This window comes from Chiloscyllium punctatum, chromosome 49 (assembly GCF_047496795.1).
Source record: "Chiloscyllium punctatum isolate Juve2018m chromosome 49, sChiPun1.3, whole genome shotgun sequence".
Lineage (NCBI taxonomy): Eukaryota > Metazoa > Chordata > Chondrichthyes > Orectolobiformes > Hemiscylliidae > Chiloscyllium > Chiloscyllium punctatum.
In genome coordinates, this window is record NC_092787.1 from 46,108,134 (window position 1) to 46,129,650 (window position 21,517).

The 21,517-nt window shown below is 43.2% G+C and overlaps 1 long non-coding RNA gene across 1 annotated transcript in view; it reads right to left on the reverse strand.

Moving 5' to 3' along the window:
- LOC140469676 (uncharacterized) overlaps positions 1–21,517 on the reverse strand; it is a 71,870-nt gene that overhangs the window by 31,276 nt on the left and 19,077 nt on the right. Inside the window, exon 2 of the long non-coding RNA XR_011956201.1 lies at positions 12,547–12,633. This is a non-coding gene — a long non-coding RNA (uncharacterized lncRNA). The remainder of the gene's footprint in view (positions 1–12,546; positions 12,634–21,517) is intronic.

The following is a 21,517-nucleotide window of genomic DNA, read 5'->3' on the forward strand; positions in this document are numbered from 1 at the left end:
TCCCTCCCCACCCCGGTCACTCCTCCTCCCCTCTCTCTCCCTGTTCATTCCACCTACATCCTTCTACCTTGTCACTGTTAATACCTGTGCTTTGCCTAACCAGTAACACAAGTGGATTACGTGCTGTTACAGTCTGTTTTCCAGGGGCTAATGGACTGGTCAGGAGATTTGTTGGATCGCATGCTGCTGTTTGGGCACTGGGGTGATGTTAGAGATCGAAGTATCTTTTCTGTAGCTGCCAGCGAATCACTGCAAATACCATTGGTCAGTCTGCAAGACGCAGCTTCACTTCCTGATAATCACCTTTAAGCGATCAAATTAGGGGCTCTGGGAAAGTGGATTTGAGAGTTGGGGCTGAGGAAAATGGCAGAAAATTCTGGACTCTTGTTCTGCTACTTTGTCTGGTCTGTCTAGCACGAAAACAAATCTCACTGTTTCTCGGTACATGTGACAACAATAAATCAATCAACCAATCATTGGGCCAGCATGACAATATCACAGATGTTGCCAAACCTGCAGAGTTTCTCCAGCATTTTCTGTGTTTGTTTCAGATTCCCAGTATATTTTGTTTGTTTTCCGATTGAAGTCAGAAACTCTTGCAGCTGAAGCGAGAGACCAGTTGGTGTGCTTATGAAGACAATTCAGGTTACTTTTAGTCTTTGAATTCTTTCTTTCCCAGCAATGGAGCAGTTTAATTGTGTCTCCAACCCAGCAGCTTGAAGGTGTGAGTACAATCTGTGGGGATTTCCCAGTGTAACTGACAAACTATAAAGTAATCTGTGATCAGTCACAGTGAGGAGACGCAGACATGGTCAGGTAGGAGACTTCTGTGAAAAGGTCTCCTTTTGTCAGATAGTCCTGTCAGGACCCCACCTAATGGCTTTAAGGTGATTATTAGAAAGTGCAGCCGTGTTTTGCAGAATGACCAATGGCATATGCTTTGGGACAGAGATTATCAGCTGCCTCCGCTATCTAACACTGCATCTATCTCCACCTAGGCTCAGGGTTATGTCCATCACGGTAACACCAGCTGCCATCTACTCAGCCACATTCTTCTCCACAGGGCTCAGGGTTGTGTCCACCACTGTAGCACCAGCTGAACCCTCCTATGCCACATTACCCTGCACTGGGCACAGACAGAAACACAGACAGTCAGCTGGAAATTGGTGATGGCATTGTGATAATGTCATTGAACTAGTAATCCAGAGACCCAGCACATATCCTGGGGGATATGGGTTCAAATCCAGATGGTGCCATTTGAATTTGATTAGAAATAGGATAAAAAGCTAGCCTAATGGGGATCATGTGACCACTGCTGATGTGGAATAAAAACCCCATGTCATTTGCAAACTTCCTTCATGGAAGGAAATCTGCTATTCTCACATGGTCTGGTCTCCATGTGACTCCAGACTGTCAGCTGTGGGATTGACTCGTAACTACACCCTGAAATGGCCTAGCAAGCCACTCGGTTCAAGGGCAGTTAGGGATGACCAATTAATTGTTGGCCCAAGCTATTGATGCCCACATCTCAGAAACATATAGAAAAAGAGACCCCTGGCATGTGGTTTGTAAGTAGAGCATCAGCTGTCGATATACATGAACACTGGTGTATTGGCAGACTTATGGTCTCATTGCAGGACATGCTCACTTCCACATCCTCCTGGAACAAGGAATCTTTCCCAATGGAGCAGGGAGGAAACCCTCAGTCAGAGGCCATCAATGTGCTAATCACTGGAAGGTGATTCTGCAACACCCCATCCTGGATCTCTGCCCCTCACCAAGTTGTGCCCCTTTTCCTGAAAGGAGACCGAGCAGACAGGTGTGAGTTTTCTTGTGCGAAGGGCAACCTTTGTGGAATGTGGATTTCGGTAGGGATGGGTGCGGGTTTTAGCTGTTCTGATGGGGATGAAAGGCACCAGGACAGAGAGCAATGAGTGGTGATGCAAAGTGTGCTTGCGTGAGGTGTGCCATGATGGAGAATGCTGGGAAAGTCAAAGTGCAGGTCATGCCACTCACCTCCGGTGTCCTCCCAAGATGTTATGCCGAAGGGCCTATTTCCGAGCTGTACAACTCTTTAATTCTTGGTTGATGGTTTCCATATTGAAGAGAGCAACCTTACACTGCTGACCTCAGCTGCTTCCATTCTCACCTCCTCATCACAAGGGAATGTCGTCTTCGTCTCATCCTGCAATTGGACCTCCAGGTAGCAATGAGAGAGGCCCAGGGAGCAGACTCAGGTCTCCTAGCCCTGATTGTAGCAGCTCAAAACTCCAAGCACTGGTCTCAGTCAAACTGAACCCCTTTCAAAAAGAATCACATGATCCCATCCACCTCCCAAATTAGTTGAACTCAGACTCGGATTCCTTGCTGGTTGTCCTGGTGATGAGTATCTGGGAGACTCATTCCTCCAAGGGTTGGGTTCACGCCATGGAAATTCTCCCATCGTTTCACCAGTGACTTATGGTGATGAGAATCCACCCATCGTTTCTGCTTCCACATTTCTTTCCACAAGTTGCTCATACCCTCAAATTTAAAATCACACCCTTCTTTTCAAATCCTTCCATGGCCTCACCCTTTGTCTAATTTGCAAGCACTATAACCCAAGAACTTCTGGAATATCTGGATCATTCTAATTCTGGCTTCTTGTCTAACCTCCATTTTAATTGTCCCACCAATGATTCCAGTGGCCTTTGGCTCTAAGCTCTGGAAATCCCTCCCTCTCAAGACCTCTCCATCCTGGAATTCTCTCTTCTCTTCTAAGATGCTCCCTAAGCCCTAGTTATCTCTTTGCTCAAGGTCTGGTCACTTGCCTTACTTGATTTAGTGTCAAATTATGTTTGTGAATGCTCCCAAAATGTGGGACAGCATAGTTGTCTTAAACTACTCTTGTTACTACAAGCATCTGCTTCAAAAAGGTAGGATGGTGACTGTGGGGAGGGTCCTGAGTGGTCTAAAATATCCAGTTAGTTTGCTTTAATCTCCCCTCCTTACCATTCCCCCACCCAGCCAGTACAAAGGAAAATTATGAAGGACAGCCATACTCATTGTATAGAAAAGACACAATAAAATGTCCCTGGGGAGACAGGAGCAGATGGCAAAGGGCGTCCAGGCGAACACTCAGAACAACAACTGAAGCCTTGAATGGGTTATCCCCCAACACAGCAGTTACTGGCAGTAAGGTGAAGAGTCTCTGAAAGGCCCATTTGCTGCAAACCCTGTCACACACAGGCTGAACACATTATGGCGCAGTTGTTAAATTTAGATTAAAGATCAGGTACTCCTTGTGACACACACCTCAGCACAATAACATTTCACAGTCGTGTTACCCTGTCCATCGATAATGTCCCCAGGGACTGACAACAGCCCAGTGCATCACCTACAACAACTCAGGTGTGTTTTTCTCACAAACAATACTCGGAAATCACTTCAGCGTTAAAAACAATTCAAGCTCACTGTTAGAAACCTAACCGTACAGACAGGTTACAGGACAAGGCTAGTGAATGCGCCCATCCCAAGATCTCCCCTAATCTATTCTTTTGTGGAACGCAGGCATCACTGGCCATTTTGTATTGGCAGAGATGCCATGTTTCAGATAGTGTCAGAGAGTCATGCAGCACGGAAACAGACCCTTCAATACAAATTGTCCATACCGACCAGAAATTCTAAATTAATCTCGTCCTTTTTGCCAGCATTTGGCCTATACCCCTCTAAACCCTTCCTATTCATGTACCCATCCAGATGCCTTTTAAATGTCGTAATTGTACCAGCCTCCACTACTTCCTCTGTCAGCTCACTTCACATATACACTGCTGTCTGCGTGAAAAAGTTTCCCCGCAGGTCCCTTTTATATCTTTCTCCTCTCACCTTAAACCTATGCCCTCTAATTTTGGACTCCCCTACCCTGGGGGAAAAAAAAACCTTGGCTATTCACCTTATCTATGCCCCTCATGATTTTATGAACCTCTATCAGGTCACCCCTCAGTCTCCGACCTTATAGATGAGGCCTTAAACCAAATCTCCGCCCATCCTTTCAGATGGATATAAAAGATCCCTGCGTTGTCATTTACAAGAACAGCAGGGGAGCATGTTGTTTGAGTCAATATGTAATCCCCATCCAAAAACTACTCATTATCTTAAAGATGTCTGTGGGAGTTTACTGTGCACAAATTGCGTTTGCAAGTTTACAACAGCAATTACACTTCAAAGCACAGTGGGACAACCTTAGTCTTGAAAAGCGCTATATAAATGTTTGTAATTTCCAACATTGTTTCTTTGCAAATAAAGGGAGGAATAACATAGGTAAGACTGTGAGAGAAAAAGCAAATGAATATGAGAGATGGAGTGAGAGAGAGAGAGAGCAAGAGAGAGAGAGACTGAAAGCTTTGTCAAATAGGCAATAAAGCAAATGACTTTGCCCATCACCTGATAGCATTAGTTAGACAAAGGAGCAAGTTTTCTCACCAATGAACTTGCGCACTAATGGATGATTTTGTCTCATGTTTGCAGCTTAAATTGATGTCTCAACTCTGTCAAGCCATTTGTTTTCTTCAAGCTGGCAACAATAACTTGCATTTGTGAAGCATTTTTCATATTGGCACCTTAATGCACTTCCTAGAAGCAATAATTAAACAAAGTTTGACAGCAAGCCACACAAGGAGATATTAGGACGGGTGACAGAAAACTTGGTGAAAGAGGTTAATTTAAAGGTGCAGCTTAAAGGAGGAAAGAGCGATTTAGGGAGGGAATTCTAAAGCTCAGGATCTCAACAGCAGAAGGTAAGCCGTCTACAGTGTAGAGTTAATGATCATGGATGTGCAAGAGGCCAGAATGATGGAATGCAGAGATTCTGGTGGGTTGGGTTGTGAGAGGTTGTGAAAGGAGAGAGATTTAAAAAAGACATGAAAGCTTTTGCACAGAGGTGGGTTCACGTGTGGGGAATGAACTTCCTGAGGAACAATTACATTGTTTAAAAGACACATGAATAGGAAAGTTTTGGAAGGATATGGGCCAGAGGCAGGCAGTTGGCTCTAGTTTAGTTTGGGATTATGTTCGGCATGGACAGGTTGAACTGAAGGGTCTGTCTCTGTGCTGTATGACTCTGTGACTCCATGACATGGCAAGACCATGGAAAGATATAATCATCATAATGAGAATTACTGCAGCCTCCAATAGACTAGAGATTTGTGTCATTGTTATTTGGTTCAGTCAAATCCAGCTGCTGGGAACTGGATAAATTATTAGTGGTGAATGTATTCATCCCTCCCTTCCTAATATATTACCAACTCCATTGTGAAAAACCCAGAGCCAGAAACTGGAAAACTTCACCACTACTGAAAGAAGTGATATCCCTCCCCTCCATCTCAGCTGACCTAACAAGATTTGAACAAATCCTGCACAAGTACTTCCAGAAATCTGATACCATCTGCTTGGTTACCAAACATCTGAAAGTGCAAACCAGTTTGTGTTACTGAGTTCCAGCGATGCCAATCACTGCCTTGCCAACTTCAAGTACATCAGGAATACTGACAGCAAAATGTTAACAAATGGAGTCAATCTATTTTCCAGAATACAGGCTATATTGCATTTTAGAAAGTAACAAGAGGTTATCTCAATTCCCAGACTGACTCACATGCAGATCTAACTCAGGTCAGGGAGAGTCGAATACAGCTCTCGATTGGACACCTTACTTTGAAATGAGTCACAGTGAATGCAATCCAATGTTGCTCCTTAAGTCACAATCAGGATTGTTGTTAGCACACTTACCTCTGAGATTCAAGGTTTTGGGTTCAAGTCTTGCTCCAGGCTAAAGCAAAAAAAATCATGCATGACATGATAGTGCTGCAATTTTGGGAGCATTGCACTGAGCGAGTGCTGCACTGTTTGGAGTGCTGTACTGTTGGGAATGCTGCATTGAGCGAGTGCTGTATTGTTGGGAGTGCTGTACTGTTGGGAATGCTGTATTGAGCGAGTGCTGTTCTGTTGGGAGTGCTGTACTGTTTGGAGTGTTGCACTGAGCGAATGCTGTACTGTTGGGAGTGTTCTACAGCGTGTACTAACTCTGTCCTGTTTCAGCCCTAACCATTTTCCTGTTGTGTTTTGTGAAACCTTTTGTGAAAACGGTAGATCAGAGCTTATTACAATGTCGGCATGTACATTAAGTATTCTATTTGAACGTACAGTTGAAAGATGGGCGGCATTGTGGTTAGCATTGCTGCCTCACAGCGCCAGAGACCCGGGTTCAATTCCCGCCTCAGGCGATTGACTGTGTGGAGTTTGCACATTCTCCCCGTGTCTGCATGGGTTTCCTCTGGTTTCCTCCCACAGTCCAAAGATGTGCAGGTCAAGTAAATTGGCCATGCTAAATTTCCTGTAATGTTAGGCAAGGGATAAATGTAGGGGTATGGGTGGGTTGCAGGTCGGTGTGGAGTTGTTGGGCCGAAGGGCCTGTTTCCACACTGTAATCTAATCTAATGTAATTGTTGTGTCAGTAGGTTTGCAACACTGTAAGGATAGTGTCGCAGAGTCTGAATATACTGTCTCTCTCTGACCACTTCCAGCCATCAGTCCAGACACTGGAGTGTAATATCTCTTTCCAATACTTGGCCACTGACTTCATTTTATGCTGCCAGATTCAGGTTTAAATGGTGTTGCCATTTGGTGTTACCTTTTTGCAAAGGCTTGTATTCACTTTAAAAATATTGATAAAGATTATTGGCATTTTAATCTCAGACGCTGGTTAATGAAGGCTACTTACACATGACTATATCGAGACACTCCCAAGAATTTCGGTAAGATTCTGATGTCAAGCCAAGATGCAACTCAAGCTTGCTGTTTGTCATTGTGAAGCAAAATTAGACAGTTTTAGTCTATTAAAACTCAGGAGGAGGTCATAACTTAAGCAAATAAGGGCCTTTAATTGATCATATGTGCCCCAACGTATTGAGATTGGACAGAACATAATGCAGTTAGAGCTAACATACTGGACCTTTTGACTTCAATAAGCAAAGAAAGAATGTTTTGTTTCCGGATCTAATTTATATCCATTCAGATACGATCCTAGCTTGTCTGCTACATTCAAAGAAATTGATACAGTAACCAAGAGCTCCACAGCCACATGATGCCTCCCAAAAATACACATTTACATCGCAAATCATCCTGGCTGGAAACTCCAAAATATAGATAAAGTTGAAACTGGGTTCTGTCGAAAATCTTTTAGCAACATTGTTGTTGGCTTCTTTTAAGGGAAGGGGCCACAGGTGACAGAATTTGTAAAGTGCAACTCATCTTTTAAGTGGAAGGCTTTTGAAGCTGCTATTTGGAAGGTAATCCATTTGTGTGATTAAGTTAATGATTCGTGAAGCCAGACTCGTGGGCACTTCACCTTGAGTTAACAAGTGCATGTAATTAGCCAAATGGAGAATACTTACACTCCAGCAATCTTACAGAGGAGCAAAGTGCCTGTCATCAGACCAGCTCTGAATTTGATTTGCTTCACTTCCCCTTCACAAGATGCTCATCAATAATGGTCTAGTGATCTAATATCAATGAGAGGTTATCAGCTCAAATTTAATTTTTTTAAAAATCTACCTATCTCCCTGTTAATAAAGATCTTGGCTTTAAAAACCCATATGACTTCACTGGACTCAAAGTAAATGATGCAAACTGCTGTTTATATCAATTTCTGGGGTCCACCCAAGACCATTGGGTTCCTTTCATTTATATGTGCAATGCCCTGTTCTTGCCACACTTGTATACACTTTATTCCTATTTTTAATTTTTGTGTTGACTTGAATTGTTATAACTGGGTCAGGAGTCAAGCACCACTCATTTATGTCATATTTCATTGTAATAAATATTTTGATTTATTCAGCCAAATCACCAATGGTTTCCCTTTTGGTACTGGCGTTGAGAATGAAAGATACTTTCATCAGGCTTCTTTTTTAATGAGCTCAAAAATAACCCATTTATTGTAAAACAGAACTCGTTTCTCAAAACAAAGGTAAAAATTGATCAACAACAAAGCTATAATTTGGGATTAGAATTATATCTGCTCTTAATCCCATACAACTCAAAAGATGACAAAGGCCCTGCATTTAGTTCAGACTATGGCTCACAAGGAAAATTAGGTTTATATTAAATCCAAGGACGAGACATACAGATTGGCCAAAAAAAAAGCAACAGACCGTAGGATTGGGGAAGTTTAGATTCCAGCCAAGAGAGAGAAAGAGTTGATGAAGAAGGGAAAAGCAGAGTATGAGAATAATCTTGCAGGGAATGTATAAACCAATAGTGAAAGCTTCTGGAGGTATGTGAAGAGAAAAAGACAAATATAGTCAGAGCAAGGGAATTTATAAAGCAGAACAAAGAGATGGTAGACCAATTAAATACATACTTGAATTCTGTCTTCACAAAGGAAGACACAAATAACATCACAATAATATGGGTGAACACAGAGCCTAACGGGTTGGAGAAATTGAATGAAATTAATTTCAATAGGGAAATGGTGTTGGGGAAACTAATGGCAGATAAATCCTCAAAGCCAGATAAGCTTCATCCCACAGGACATGAGTAGCAGATGTGCTCTGGTCATCATTCAAAGTTCTGTAGACAGACTTAGAGAGTAGCTAACGGGACCCCACTATTGAAGAAGGGAGACAGACAAAACAACAAATTGGAGACTGGTCCACTTGACATCGGGAACAGGAAAAATACAACAGTCCATTATAAAAGATGTAATAATACAGCATTTGGAAAATAGGGATAAGATCGGGTCGAGTCAGCATGGATTTTCAAACGGGAAGTTGTGCTGGGCAAAACTGCTGGAATTTTTTTCTCAGGATGTAACTAGTAGAGTGGAGAAGAGGAGCCGGTGAAAGTGATTTACCTGGACTTTCAGAAAACTTTCAGTAGGGTCCTAGGTAAAACATTAGCCTGAAAAACTAAAGTTCATGGTATTGGAGATAGCATGCTGACATAAAACTGGTGGCCCCTTATTCCTGATGAAGGGCTCATGCTCGAAACATCAACTCTCCTGCTCCTTGGATGCTGCCTGACCTGCTGCGCTTTTCCAGCACCACACTCTTCCAGTCTGATCTCCAGCATCTGCCGTCCTCACTTTCTCCACAGGAAATAAAAAGGATGAACAAATGAGTTTTTTTTTCCAAGTGGCAGGCAGTGACTAGTGGGGTACCGCTGGGCTCAATGCTTGGACCCCAGCTATTCTCAATATATATTAATGATTTGGATATGGGAATACAGGTAAGATCTCCAGAATAGGATGTCATAATGCTGGGTAGGAGTGTGGGCTGTGATGAGGACACAGAGATCCTTTAGTGTGATTTGGACAAATTGAGAGAGTGGGCAAATGAATGGCAGGTGCAGACAAATGTGTATAAATGTGAATTTATCCACTTTGGTCACAAAAATGGAAAGGCAGATTATTATCTGAATTGCGATGGATTGGGAAAAGGGCGGGTGCAACAAGACCTTGTAGCTGATGTTGTAAGTAAGTGGACAGGTGCAGCAGGCAGTGAAGAAAGCAAATGGTACATTGACCATCATAACAAGATTTGAGTTCAGGAGCTCCAGGATGTCTTGCAGGGCCTTGAGTGCTGTGTGTGGTTTTGGTCTCCTTCGCTGTGGGAGGATGTTCTGATGACTGAGGGAAGGTTTACCAGACTGACTCCTGGGCTGGCGTATGGGGACAGACTGAATCGGTAAGGACTACATTCCCTGGGGCTTGGAGTAATGAAGGGGGTATATCATGGAAACCTATAAAATTCAAAGGATTAGATAGGGTAAATGCAGCAAGGACTTGGCTCCCAGTTGAAGGATAATCAGGAGGCCATTTAGGACTGAGATGAGGAGGAATAGCTTCACCAGGAGAGTGGTGAGCCTGTGGAACTGTGCACCACAGGAAACTGCTGCGAGTCAAAATATTGAAGACTTTCAAGCAAAAATGTAAATATATTTCTTAGAACTAAAGAGATCAAAGGGTATTGGGGGAAGTGGAAAGAGTTGGATAACCAGCCATGATCATATTGGATATGGAGCAGGTTCAAAGAGCTGAATGGCAAAGCCTGCTCCCATTTCCTATAAATCAGCACTTACCCAAATGTCAGGGTCCTGCAGCTTTCCTTAAGGTAAATCATTACCATACTGAGTCTAATACTGTTCAGTTCTGCTATTACTGCTGGGTGACTGTTTTCCCCTCAATTGCAACCTACTAATTTGGAAAAAATAGTTTCTTCAAAAGCTTAAAAATCACACTCGTGATAGAGATTTTTGCAGAAAGCCCTTTCCCAAAATGCATGCTTTTTTTTAACGCCTTGTAACAATTTAATGAATAGTCCGTGATTATATGAAGGAGATTTCAACAGGAATTCCCAGGTTATGATATCTGGTTGATATGACTATAATCTAATGTAGAATTAGTATTTGTAAATACAATTACTGGTATATTCATACTGGGACATATTCAAACACCATGACTTCAGATCTGTGGATATACTAAGTTTTACAGTTTGTAGACACACACAAACATACTGTATGTATACATACTACAGGGATTCTACAATACTCACTGTGCACTATGATGACGTTATAAGCTTTCTCTTCACAGTGTATTGATAAAGGTTACTCAGTACGTCAGGCTATCCATGTCCCATTGAATGCTGGCTAGCAGAGTTTGGTCAATTTCTGAAAATGGTCCATCACAAATGGGTTTGGCTTTGAAATGTTGGCTTTTTAAAAAGTTTAATCTGTTCTTGCAGATGGACCCAACCCCCAAGTGACTGATTTCTCAGATCATCATTTAACAACTTCTCTTGTTCCTCAATGAACCAGATGGGTCCAGATTAAACCTTAGAGATAGGATTTTCAGGGGGGAGAGTACGTTCACCCACCTACACCTCCCAACCACCTCCCAATGCTCTGCGTAGTCCCAGCTATTCAGCTAAACACAGTGAAACTCAACCTTTAACATTCTGCCCTCACTCCCGCAAAGTGAGGTGCATTCCATTAACAGGCACAGGGCAGAACCAGCACAGGCCTGAGATTTCTGTAAGCCTCATGGAGGCGATGGGCTTCTGAAAGATTGCACTGACTGGGATGGAGCCCATGACAACCAATGTCCTTGAGAACATTTGAGCATGGCACTGAATTCCTCCTTTATGCCCTCCCTCCACTCAGAGCTCAGTTGCATCAGGCCCGATGAACAGGCTGCAGCAGCCTGTTTCTTTTCCAATCTGAATCCCTTCCCTTCAAACTTGATGTTCAGATGCGCAAGAATAATCAAGAGAAAAAAAAATACAACACCACTGATGAAGAAGCTCCATCAAATTTGCTGGTCATTGCAGCTACCAACTCAGACTCTGGCACTGTAACTGACACTGGCACTCCATCTACCCTAGGCTCTCGTCTCGAGTTAAGATCTGCCAGTGGTGAGATTGAGTAAGCAGCAGCCAGGTCAGAATATAGTCTGATTCCTTTGCCAGCTTACTGAAAGGTGAGATGCCAAAGAGTACTGACATAAGGATCTTGATATGGAGAGAGCTGACAGACATGCAGATTGAGCTGTGGAGTGCATTGGCTGGAAGTATCCATGTAAATAAAGAGCTATAAAATTAACATTTCAAATCAATGACATACAATTTAACCTGCCTGGCATTCTGTCAAACAATGAGCAAGAGAATTTCCCCACTGAGATAGCAGTGACAAGATTTAACACAAGGTACAGCATAACTCGTGAGAAACTAAATGCAGGATTAGAGATTTGAGCTGTATGGATGGAGAAACTGGGATTGTTCTCCTTACACCAGAGAGATTTGTTAGGGATATGCAAAACCCTGAGGGATTTGATAGAGGAAAGATGGAGAATATGTTTCTCTTGGCAGGAGAATTGGTAACCAGTGGATACAGACTTGATGTAATTTCCAAAAGAATCATGGATGAGATAAAGAGAACATTCCTTGTGCTGTGAATTGTTCAGGTCTGGAATGCACTATCTGAAATGAGGGTGGTAGCAGATTGAATAGTAACTTTCAAAAGGGAAGTGAACAAATTCTTGAAAGGGAAAGTGTTGTTGGGAAACAGAGAGTAAGCAGAGGAGTGGGGCTAATAGGGTAGCTCTTTCTCAATGAGTGCTGTGAGGAAACCAATAAGCAGATAAGTATAAGTACATTTTGGTAGGGATCAGCACATTCCCCTGGACACAAAATTAAATATTTAGACCTTGGTGGAGGCGAAAGCCTTCGAAATCCTGGGAATATATTTCAAGTTGACTTGAAGTTATTCTTTATTCATTCATGGGAATTCTGCATCATTACTAACCAGGATTTATTGTCCAGAGTTCATTTAAGAGTCAACCATATTGTTGTGGGACTGGAATCATATGTAGGCCAGACCAGGTATGAACAACAGATTTCCTTCCCTAAAAGACGTAGGGAATCAGATGGATTTTTATGAAAATCAACAGCAGTTACATAGTTGATTAGACTACATATTTTAAATTCCAGACTTTTTTTAAGTTCAAATGTCATTACTCACTTTGGTGGGACTTGAATCCCTGTCCCCAGAATGTTAGCCTGAGATGCCTGGTTTCTTGTCCACTCATATGGCCAAGTGGACATTATGCTAAAAGAGAAATAAATAAATGAATGTTTATTCACAGATTGCTTAGCTTTTGAGATTCCACAAACTGTGCAAGCTATATCTGTCCCACCCTGGATGGACACACACACATATACACACATCACCAACATCAAATAAAATACAGGTTATCGCACTGATATCAGTCTATATTATAGAGAACAGTACTTCCTGTCATTATTATAGATAACAGGAGTACCTGTGCATATTGTAGATGACAGATATCCTTGTGTATATTACAACTCATAAACTCTGTAAACAAAAATAATTAATATTTGGTGCACATTTGGAAAATTATTTGTGCAACCTACCAGGTTTCAGAGCTGTTTTAATTTTTGCTTGGATACCCATTCAAGCAGTGAACTGGTTCCCCAATGAAGCTCCAAACTTGTTATCATTGCTATCCAGGAGGGCATGTCATCGGATTGGTCAGGAGACTAGTCCTGAGCAAGGAGGGTGGTGATCTCACTACCACAGTGCCCCAAATTATTCTTATGGGATCTGGAGCATAGCTAGTAGCTCACTAAATGCATTTAGCACTGATTGACGGCTGGATCACCTCCTTTCCATACTCGGTGAATCTGGTCAAGATGTGCGCTGTGGCAGCTCACAGAATTTACAAACTAACTGGTCTTTTAAGGTGCATTAGCGAGTGAAATGTGCCATCTTTTACCCAATATGACTTACATGTCATTCTGGACCCACAATGAAGTGGCTGGCTCATAACTGCTCTGAAATGGCCTAGACCATAATAGGCAATTAGGGCTACAACCAATCCACATTACTAGGAAAGAATCAAGAAAAAAAATGGCCCTGTTCAAAATGACAGAAGACACGTTACTAGTGATAAAGAGCAGTGAAACCACCAACTCTATTTTGTAGATATCATTACATGTTTCTGGAGCAGGTGGGACATGAACTCAAGTCGCCTGGCTCAGCTGTAGGGACACCAACACTCTGGCACAAAAACTCAGTCCCCCAACTCTATTTTGAGACTTGCCATTTTGATAACACCAACTGAAGCAAGTTAGAATTGACCTGAATGAGTCCCCTATCAATTTGACCTGAATTTAGGAATTTTTATTTATGTTTTAGCCTCACCTTCCTCTGAGCTTGATTTTAAACTAGTTCATAAAGTATTCAGAATCAAAATGTTAAATAACCTCAGTGTTTCATTGTTTGCAGCAGATCCAGGAATCGACTAACTGTTCTGCTGCTGGTGTGACATAATCACTATTGGCCAATGTTTGACATTACCTCCAGGGACTGCTGGACCACTTTTAGCAACTGGAAACGGTTCTCACAGAAATTCCTTCGGAGACTGGCCTGGATCATCTCACGATTTGAGTCTAACGATAGGCAAACTCAGGACACAGCCCAGAAACATAGTCTATGGTGTCAAGCCAACTTGCAGTTGAATACAATGTGCCCAAAACACCTCAATATTTTTTTTCCACCATCTATAACTCCCTCAGCCCACATGTAAGTTTGCCTGTAATATTGGCTCTGCCCACTCACGATTCAAGCTAATTGTGTTTCTTCAGAGATTCTCTTCAAATCCTGAGCAAATTATTAGGTGCAGCATGTGACGAAGTCATATACTTGCTTCTTTATTCCAATCTCTTGATTTAAAAAAGATTGTTTTACATACGAAAGTTCAGCCTAAGCAGGTGTTGGTGCTCCACATGAACCTCCTTCCAATCAATATCTCACACTATCTTTTCTTTCTGTGAACATATCTTTGTGACTAAAATCACACTAAAAATAAAAAGCTTCCCTGAATGTGAGTTCTTAAAACTTGCTGCGCCAAATGGGCATGAATGATAGTCAAATAGGTTGAAGATTTAAATTGTTATTTATCAAAGAAGAATAAGCTAGTGCAGTTTATAACCAGGTTTAGGGTTTTACCTGGCCTCCCATTATTAACACTGATTTGTACAGATTTCATTTTCAAAGTTTACAGGGAGTTTGAATGTAACTTAACAATGGCAGGATGTGTGCGGGATCCTGTATTACATTGGGTCGAGCTTTCTCTGGTGGAGAGAATGACCATTCACCTCAATTCAGAGTACCATTAAGATTAGATTTCCTACAATGTGGAAACAGGCCCTTCAGCCCAACCAGTCCACACCGACCCTCCGAAGAGTAACCCACCCAGACCCATTTCTCTCTGACTAATGCACCTAACACTATGGGCAATTTAGCATGGTCAATTCACCTGACCTGCACATCTTTGTGATTGTGGGAGGAAACCCACGCAGACACGGGGAGAATGTGCAAACTCCACACAGACAGTCACCTGAGGCTAGAATCGAACCTGGGACCATGGTGCTGTGAGGCAGCAGTGCTAACCACTGAGCCACTGTGCTGCCCCTAAGTTTTGGTGTTTTGCTCAGAGACACCCAGACACAGTCAGAGACACAGGCACAGATTCCTCCAGATGGCTGACACTGCACTGACCTCGGTAGCAGCCTTGAAGCAGGCCAGTAAGGCCTGGTTGAGAGTGTGGTGCTGGAAAAGCAAGGCAGGTCAGGCAGCATCCGAGGAGCAGGAAAATTGACGTTTTGGGCAAAAACCCTTCATCAGGAATGAGCTGTAGCACGGACCCCTCTGCTGGTCCAGAGAGGATAAGGACATCTCTCCTTTGTACCACCCATCCAGCAGGACCTCAGACCCTTGCCATTAAAGTGGGACACCTATTTCACTTCTCTACCACACCTGGGGGCCAATGTCAGAAACCATGCAAGGCAACTAGTAGTGTAATAGGATCTTTTAAATCCATCTGAAAGAGCAGACAAAGTACCATTCAAAAACCCGTACTTCTAATATTAAAGCACTCGGGTGGTGCAATACTTGGTTAGTGGACAATGAAGAAAGTTACCTCAGATTACAATGGGGTCTTGATCAGATGGGCCAATGGGCTGCGCAGTGATAGATGGAGTTTAATTTAGATAAATGCGAGATGTTGCATTTTGGGAAAGCGAATCTTAGCAGGACTTATACACTAAATAGTAAGGTCCTCGGGAGTGTTGCTGAACAAAGAGACCTTGGAGTGCAGGTTCATAGCTCCTTGAAAGTGGAGTCTCAGGTAGATAGGATAGTGAAGAAGGTGTTTGGTATGCTTTCCTTTATTGGTCAGAGTATTGAGTACAGAGTTGGGAGGTCATGTAGCGGCTGTACAGGACATTGGTTAGTCCACTTTTTGGAATATTGCATGCAGTTTTGGTCTCCTTCCTATCAGAAGGATGTTGTGAAACTTGAAAGGGTTCAGAAAAGATTTACAAGGATGTTGCCAGGGTTGGAGGATTTGAGCTATTGTGAACTGTTGAATAGGCTGGGGCAGTTTTCCCTGGAGCATCAGAGGCTGAGGGGTGACTTATAGAGGTTTATAAATCATGAGGGACATGGATAGGATAAATAGATAAAATCTCTTCCCTGGGGTGGGGGAGTCCAGAACGAGAGGGCATAGATTTAGGGTGAGAGGGGAAAGATATAAAAGAGATCTCGTGGGACTAGATTATGTTGGCATGGACGATTTGGACCGAAGGGTCTGTTTCCGTGCTGCACATCTCTATGACTCTATGACTAACTCCTGACAGACAGTGCTTGTCGAATACACAGTGGCCTTTTAAAGATGGCACAAGCGGCAGGGAGCCAATTAGTTTTGGGATATCCTAGCAATGGCGAGTTGCTCTGGGATTAGCAAGAGGCAAGATGGGATACAATCAGGTGAGAGGAGTTGGTAGATCATGAGCTAAGTTTGGCAAGATGTGCCATGTAATCTCACAAAGGCCCGCAGAAAGAAATCTCCCATGAAACCTGATGAAACTGACACTTGACCAAAACAAAACAGAAGATTGAGCCCACAGTAAAGAAAGACATAGAGACACAGATGGGGACACAGACAAAAATGAAGACAGATATAGGCACAGACAAATATAGACACAGACAGAAACACAGACAGGGAGATTGAAACAGACAGGGAAATAGACACAGACAGGGGCACAGACATAGGCAAGCACACAGACAGGGACAAATACATAGAGACAGACACACACATAGGGACATAGACACACTGACAGTTACTGAACAATGTGAGACACAAACACAAATCGGTCGAATTTTCCTTTCCCAGTGGGGCCAGCCTGGAGGCAGGAAGGCAGCTGAATTACTCAGGATGGTGGTGACCCAGACTCTCCTATCTTTCTGGCTCAGCACCAACTACATTTTGAGTGGGAAGGCTGAAGCTTGACCTTCCTGCCCTGCGACCTAGGCAGGCCCTTCTCTGAAGGACCTATTCCCTCCTTCACTGCCCAGAGCACTGGCTGGAGTGAAAACGTGTGAGTGCCCCCACCCCAGGACTAGGTAACCAAGGACAGCGGTCTATCAATCCCTTCCATCTGCATTCATTTGTACACCATCTTGGGACTCCATGTATGATAGAGAGTGGCTGCTGAGAACCTCTGCCACCCACCATTCCCAGATAAAGAGCATCAACTAGTCCCTGGGTCCTCAGGACTGTTAGCTCTCCTCCCAGCAGCAGCAGCCATTACCTGATCAAGGGCATGCTTCTGACTGGCTGGCAGCTCCTGCTCAATAGGATTTCTGCTTCGAGCAGGTCTGATATTGGAGAAATGTCGGGCACTGCATTCTGCAAGGCATCAGTTTGTGGGAGATATGGAGGGTCTTTCTGTGAGAAGTCAGGCCTGGCCAGCAAGTGAGCAAGACGCTAGGTGACACTGAGTGTTCCAACGAGAGACATTGATACAATTAGAACAACAAACTTAGATAAATACATAGACTCAGATGCCCACACTGTAGAAATCAGGAGGCATAAAGGGGAAAGGAAATAAACCTAACAACTACCACTACAAATAAAAATGCTGGGGAAACGAAAGAGTCTAAAGGCAGATATGTCCTTTGGACTTGATGGGATTCTTCTTATAGATAATGGATACACTGGCATGAAACTTTCAGGTATCCTTAGATTCATGCAAAGCCCCAGAGGACTGGGAAACTGCCAATGTACCATAAGACCATTTGGCCCATCAAGCCTGCTCTGCCATTTCATCATGGCTGATATGTCTCCATACCCCATTCTCCTACCTTTGTCCCATAACTCTTGATCCTCTGACTCATCAAGAATTTATCTGTAGTGATTGGGACCAGGCCAGGTGGATCTCATTGACTATGACATTCTTGATTGGGATTGTTAACCTGGGCCAACTGAGAAGTCCTGCCTGATGTAAGCAAGATTCAGAAAGGCTCCTCACTCTATGGACTGGCTTTATGCTGGATGGTTAGAGCCCATGTACTGTGCACATGTAAATAAAGGGTTATTTGGTGACAGGGTACCAGCTTCAGCACAGTTATTTCACTATATAACTCAGTCTTAGTATATATCTCACCCAAAGACTTGGCCTCCACAGCCTTCTGCAGCAACAAGTTTCATAGATTCACCACTCTCTGGCTGAAGAAATTCCTCCCCATCTCAGTTCTAGAAAGTTGTCCCTTCACTTTGATGCTGTGCCTTCAGATCCTCTCCAGCTTGTAGAAACATCTCCACATTTACTCAATCCAGGCCTCTCAGTGTTCTCTAAGTTTCAACCAGATCCTGCCTCATCTTTCTAAACTTCACCAAGTACTGATCCATCATTCCTCAGACATGGGGCCCAAAACTGCTCACAATATTCCAAATGCAGTCTGACCAGTGCCTTATACAGCCACAGCAGTATATCTCTGTTCTTGTATTCTAGCCCTCTTGAAATTAATGCTAACATTGTATTTGTCTTCTTAACCGCCAACTGAACCTGCTTGTCAATCCTAATAGTATCCCAAACTCAGACTCCTAAGTCCTTTTGCATTTCAGATTTTGGATGCCTTTCCCCATTTAGAAAATAGTCTATTCCTCTATTCTGCTTACCGGTGCATAACCTCACACTTTCCCACATTGTATTCCATCTGGCACTTCTGTTCCCACTCTCCTAGCCTGTCCAAGCCCTTCTCCAGACTCCCACCTCCTAAACACTAACTGTTGCTCCACCTATCTTTGTCACCTGCAATCTTAGTAACAATCCCCTCAGTTCCTTCATCCAGATCATTAATGTATAATATGAATAGTTTTGAACCCAGAACTGACCCCCTGAGGAACTCCACTAGTCACCAGCTGCCATCCTGAAAAAGACCCCTTTATCCTTATTCTCTGCCTTCTGCCAGTCAGCCAATCCTCTATCCATGCCACTACCTTGCTCCTAACATCATGAGCTCTTTTCTAGTTTAGCAGTATCCTGTGGAGCATTTTGTCAGAGGCCTTCTGGAAATCCAAATAGATCACATCCACTTGGTCTCCATTGTCTAATTTACTCAAAACCTCCTCAAAACGTCTAACAGATTTGTCAGGCATGACCTATCCTTGACAAAGCCATGCTGACTCAGTCCTATTTTACTTCCAAGTACTCTGCAACCTCATCCTTAATAATGGACTCTAACATCTTACCAACAGCCAAGGTCAGGCTAACTGGCCTATAACATCTCATCTTCTGCCTCCCTCCTTTCTTAAACAGAAGTGTTATATTAGCCACTTTACAGTCCTCTGGGACCCTCCCTGATTCCAGTAATTTCTGAAAGCGCTCCACCAATGCCTCGACAAACATCTCAGCTATCTCCTTCACTCCTTCAGAACTCTTCAGTGTAGCCCATCCAATTGGGGTGATTTATCGACTTTCAGCTTCCCCAGCATCTTCTCCTTAGCGAAGGCTACACTCACTTATATTCCTTCCTCTCTTGAAGTTCTGGTATGCTACTGTTGTCTTCCTCCGTGAAAACTGATGCAAAGTACTTATTCAGTTCCTGTGCCATTTCTTTGTTCCCCATTACTACTTCCCCAAACTCTTTTTTTAAACTTTTATATAGCTAAAAAAATCTTTTGCAATCTTCTTTCACATTACTAGCTACCTTACCCTCAAATTTCATCTTCTTGCCCTTTATTGTTTTTTTTAGTTACCTTCTGCTGGTTTTTAAAGGCTTCCCAATCTTCTGCCTTCCCACTAATCTTCACTACATTGTATGCTTTTTCTTTTGTTTTTGTGCTATTCTTGACTTCCCTTGTCAGCCATGTTTCCTCATCCCCCTCCCAATTGTGTTTCTTCTACCATGGGATAAGTTCTGCTATACCTTCTGAATTAACCCCAGAATCTCCTGCCATTGCTGCTCCACCATCTTCCCTGCTAAGGCTCCCCTTCCAATCAACTCTGGTCAGCTCCTCCCTCATGTCTTGGTAGTTACCTTGACTCAATTGTAATACCATTACATCTGACTCCAGCTTCTCCCTTCCAAATTACAGAGTGTATTCTATAATTACGGTCACTGGCCCCCAGGAGTTCCTTCACCTTAAACTCCCTATTCAAGTCTGCCTCATTTCACATCATCAAATCAAGAATTCCCTGTTCCCTAATGATTTGGAGATGCCAGTGTTGGACTGGGGTGCACAAAGTTAAAAATCACACAACACTGGTGAAGAAGCAGTGCTCCGAAAGCTAGTGCTTCCAATTAAACCTGTTGGATTATAACCTGATGTTGTGTGATTTTTAACTCTGTTCCCTAATGGGCTCTACTGCAAGCTGCTCCAAAAAAATCATCTCACAGGCATTCCATGACTTCCTTTTACTGAGATCCGCTACCAACCTGATTTTCCCAGTTCACCTGCCTATAGAAATCCCCCATCATTAATGTAATAGTGTCTTTCTTACATACCTTTTCTATCTCCTGATTTATTTTCTGCCCCACTTCCTGACTACTGCTAGGAGGCCTGTACACAACTCCCACCAGGGCCTTTCTCCTTTTGCGATTCCTCAACTCTACCCAGATTTTGTGTTTTCCGACTTGATATCACTTCTTTCTATCAATTTAACTTCACTTCCCATTAACAAGGCAACCCCACCCCCTCTGCCCATCTGCCTGTCCTTTCAACAGGATGTGTATCCTTGGATATTTAACTCCCAGCCCTGATCCCCATACTGACCACATCTGCAGTAAGTGTCAGTTGCTTGAGGAACTCTGGCTCAGAGGTGACGAGTTGAAATCTGAGCTTCAAAAACTGCAATACATCAGGGAGGTGGGAAGAGTTACCTGGGCGCTGTGTTTCAGGAGGCAGTCCCACCCCTTAGATTAACTCCCTCAAATTCAGTCAGTGGTTAGGAACAGAAAGGTGTGATCACAACCAAGTCAGACAGAGGGATCCAGGAAGTAGTGCGGAAAGAACCTGAGCTCTTGAGCGTGGCTAATAGGTTTGAGATTCTTGCTCCATGTCTGGATGGGAGCAGGGGCTGCAGGGAAGATAAGCAAACTGACTATAGCACCATGGTACAGGGAGCCATTCGAAAGCAGGGAGAAAAGAGAAATGCTGTTGCAATCAGAGTTAGTATAGTAGACTGTTCTCTGTGGCCAGGATCAAGAATCCTAAGGCTATGTCATCTATCTGGTGCCCAGGTTCAGGATATCTCATCTGGGCTGCAGAGGAACTTGGAGTGGGATGGGAAAGATCGAGTTGTTGTGGTCCGCGTAAGTACCAATGATATAGTAGAAACAGGAAAGAGGTTCTACCAAAGGAATATGAACAGTTAGGGGCTAAATTAAAAAAGCAGAATTAAAAAGTCAATAGTCTCTGATTTCTACCTGAGTCACAAACAAATTGGAACTGGGTCCACAAGATTAAAGAGGTAAATGAGTGGTTTAGTGATTTGTGTGGGAGAAATGGATTTGAATTCATGGGACATTGACACTAGTATTGGGGAAGGAGGGAGCTGTTCCGATGACAGGCTCCACCTGAATTATGCTGGGACCAGTGTCCTGGCGAACTGCATAATTAGAG